We start from the raw sequence: 4,030 nt of genomic DNA, 5'->3' as shown, positions 1-4,030 counted from the left end.
TTTGCAATAGTTTGAGAATAAGTATTAACTCTTCTTTAAATGTTTGGTAGAATTTCCCTGTGAAGCCATCTGGCCTTGGACTTTTGTTTTTTGGGAGATTTTTGATTACTAATTCAATTTCTTTGCTGGTTTCCAGTCTGTTCAAGTTTTCTATTTCTTCCTGTTTCAGTTTTGGTAGTTTGTATGTGTCTAGGAATTTGTCCATTTCTCATAGGCTGTCTGATTTGTTGGCATATAGAATTTCATAATATTATAACTGTTTGTATTTCTGTGGTGTTAGTTCTTATTTCTCCTCTTTCATTTGTGATTTTATTTATTTGGGTCCCTTCTTTTTTGTTTTTGGTAAGTCTGACTAGGGGTTTATCAATTTTATTAATTTTTTCAAAGAACCAGCTCCTGGTTCCATTGATCTGTTCTAATTTTTTTTTTAGTTTCTGTATCATTTATTTCTGCTCTTATCTTTATCATTTCCCTTCTTCTGCTGGCTTGGGCTTCATTTGTTTTCTATTTCTAGCTCCTTTAGAGGTAAGATTAGATTATTTATTTGAGATTGTTCTTTCTTCTTGAGGTAGGTCTGTATTGCAATAGACTATGGAATTTTCCAGGGTTTTTAGGAGTCACAGCATTTGCATCATTGATTTTTCATGTCCCACTTTGTTGGTACCCTACCCAATGGCCATCCTTCAGCTTCTCCCTCCCTGATACACCCCCATTTCTGTTGATATTTAGGGAAATCCTAGACTTCACGGGAGCTGGGATCTCAAATGAAGACCCACAAAATGTCAGCCCCCAATTTTTATTACATTCAAAAGACATCACAATTACTTAGCTTGTTATAAAAGTTTCTACATGTGTAATCTCAATTTCTGCATTTAGTTTGTCTTGGACTAGTAACCAACAGTTTGTAGACTAGCACCAGCCCAGGGGCCAGACTCTGAGTGGCACTGGTCTGAGCTAACTAATCATGGTAATTCTAATTCCCTCACCAAATGATTGGTTTGGGCATGGACAAAAAACATGGACAAGAGGGTATGTTTACTGGGGATGTCTAGGAAAATTTCTCTTGTTCTTAATAAGGGACACATGACATTTATAATCTTTCTTCCAGCCTTTTGATGTTAGTGTATGACCATGTGATGCCTGAGTAGCTACAGCTATCCTGGCATCATAAGGTGAAGGACCAACAGGCAGAGGATAGTGGAACAAGATGGCAAGGATGAAAAATGGTTGAACAAAGTTGCAATTGTGTACTGATCCACCAGACATACCAGGTGTCATTCTAAATCTAGCTTCATTTTTTTGTATTTTAATTTAATTTTTTTTTCAAGCTTCCATTCACTTTATTTTTCTTGTGAGGTGACCACAGCCAGAGCCTGGGTCCTCTGCACAGAGACTCTGGGTTGGGTCTTTACAAGACCCAGTGAATTCCTGATAGGGAGACTTGGTGAACACAGTCTCTTTCCAAAGGTCAGGCATGAGATAGCTGTAGGTCTTGGAAATGGCATCAAAAGTAGCCTTGGTGAAGTTGCCCAGGGTGGCAGTGCACCCCCTGGCTGAGGTGTAGCAGTCAATACCAGCCAGCAGCAGCAGCTTCTTGGGCACAGGGACTGAGACAATGCCAGTGCCTCTCGGGGGCAGGGATGAGGTGCACCAGCACAGAGCCACAGCAGCCTGTCACTTTGCATGGGACAGTGTGGGGCTTGCAGATCTTGTTCCCCCAGTAGCCTCGCCACACGGGAACCATGGAAAGCTTGGACAGGATGATGGCCCCACGGATGGCAGTGGCTACCTCTTTGGAGCACTTAACACCCAGACCGACGTGTCCATTGTAATCTGCGATGGCAACAAATGCCTTGAACTTGGTTCACTGGCCAGCGTGGGTCTGCTTTCGCAAAGGTATAATCTTTGAAACCTCCTCCTTGAGGGACACCCCCAGGAAAAAGTCAATGATCTCAGATTCCTTGATGGGCAGGGAGAAGAGATAGATGTCCTCCAGGTATTTGATCTTCATGTCCTTGACCAGGTGGCCCAGCTTGGTGATGGGGATCCACTCCTCGTTCTCAGCCTTGCCTCCGAGAGCTCCGCTGCCCCGGCCCTGGCCCGGGATGCCCCTGCCTGCTGAAGCCTCCCTGGAAGCCGCCAAAGCCTCCCATTCCAGGGCCTCGGGGCCCTCCCGGTCCTCCAGCAGGCCCGGCGTCATCCGCCATTTGGTATTTTCCCAGAGAAGCAACTGTATTTTAATTTTAAATTAATATACAGTAAATTTGATTTTTTGTGTGTACAGTTCCATGAATTTTAACACATACAGAGATTCATGTAACCACCAACATAATCAGGATACCGAATAGTTCCATCATCCCATAAAACTCCATCATGCTATTGCTTTGAAGTCACACCCTCTCTCCACTCCTAACCACTGATCTGTTCTCCATCGCTATATTTTTGTCCTTTCAAAAATGTCATATAAATGGAAGCAAACAGTACATAACATTTTGAAGTCATCTTCTTTCACTCAGTACAATGCTTCTGAGATTCATTCAAGTTCTTGCATATTCATTCCTTTTTATTGATAAGTAGTATTCCATTGGATGGACATATCACACTTTATCCATTCATCACTTAAAGGGTATTTGGGTTGTTTCCAACTTTCGGTGATTATGAATAGAACACTTCTAAAGATTTTATGTACAGGTTTTGTGTGAACACAGGTTTTTATTTCTCTAGGGCAAATAACTAGGCTTGGCATTGCTGGGTTATATAGTAAGTATATATTTAACTTTATAAGCTGCCTGTTTTCCAGGGTGTCTATAGCATTTTGTATCCTCACCAGCAATATAAGAAAGTTCCAGATGTTTCCCTATATTTTCCTTTAAAAATCTTATAGTTTTATGATTTACATTCAGATCTGTGATCAATTCTGAGGTAATTTTGGTATTAAGTATGAGGTTTTAGTCAAAGTTCATTTCTTATATATGGATGTCCAATTGTTCTAATATCATTTGTTGAAAAGACTGTCATTTCCCCCATTGAATTCTTTGTACCTTTGTCACAAATCAATTGACCATATTTGTGTGGGTCTATTTCTGAATTTCCTATTCTGTTGCATTGGTCTATATGTCTGTCCCTTCACCAACACCACACTGTCTTGATTGCTGTAGCTATTTGGTAAGTCTTAAATTCAGGTGGTGTGACTCCTCCAAGTTTATTAATCTTTTCAAAATCATTTTGGTTATTCTACTTCCTTTACCATTCTATATGAATTTTAGACTCAACCCAACTCTATTTTACAAAAAATCTTGAGATTTTTATAGGAACTGCATTAAATCTATAGACCAACTTAGGGAGAACTGACATCTTTAATATTTTGAGTGTTCCAGTCCATAAACATGGTATGTTTCTCCAGTTATTTAGGTCTTTGGAAATTTCTTTCATCAGAATTTTATAGGTTTAAGCATATAGATCCTGTATATGTTTTTTTCTTTTTTAAATGTTTTTTCAATTTTGAGAGAGAGAGACAGAGCACAAGCAGGGGAGGGGCAGAGAGAGAGAGAGGGAGACACGGAATATGAAGCAAGCTACAGGCTCTGAGCTGTCAGCACAGAGCCCAATGTGGGGCTTGAACCCATGAGTCATGAGATCATGACCTGACCCAAAGTCGGACACTTAACCGATTGAGCCACCTAGGCGCCCCAAGATCCTATACATGTTAGATTTTTCCCTAAGTATTTCATTTTCTAGAGCTACTATAAATAGTACTGTTTATTGCTAGTATACAGAAATGTGACTGATATCTGTGTGTTGATCTTGTATTCTGCAACCTTGCTAAATTTACTTATTAGTTCTAGGGGTGTGTGTGTGTGTGTGTGTGTGTTATTTTGGGTTGTCATCTGTAAATAGGGATGGTTTTATTCATCCCCTCTCCTTTCTTCTCCTCTCCATCCCTAACCGCCTACAGTTGAGCTGCCTAATTCAGATGAAATATAAGAGTGGAGGATAAATAGAGTTGTTATAGGTCATCTGCAAATTATTC

At 40.2% G+C, this 4,030-nt stretch overlaps 1 pseudogene; it reads right to left on the bottom strand.

The window, feature by feature from the left end:
* Window positions 1-1,340: 1,340 nt before the first annotated feature.
* Window positions 1,341-2,214, bottom strand: LOC125931303 (40S ribosomal protein S2-like; annotated as a pseudogene).
* Between the last annotated feature and the right edge of the window lie 1,816 nt (window positions 2,215-4,030).

This window comes from Panthera uncia, chromosome X (assembly GCF_023721935.1).
Source record: "Panthera uncia isolate 11264 chromosome X, Puncia_PCG_1.0, whole genome shotgun sequence".
Lineage (NCBI taxonomy): Eukaryota > Metazoa > Chordata > Mammalia > Carnivora > Felidae > Panthera > Panthera uncia.
The sequence above is the reverse complement of the archived record's forward strand: the minus strand, read 5'-3'. Positions and strand labels throughout refer to the sequence as shown.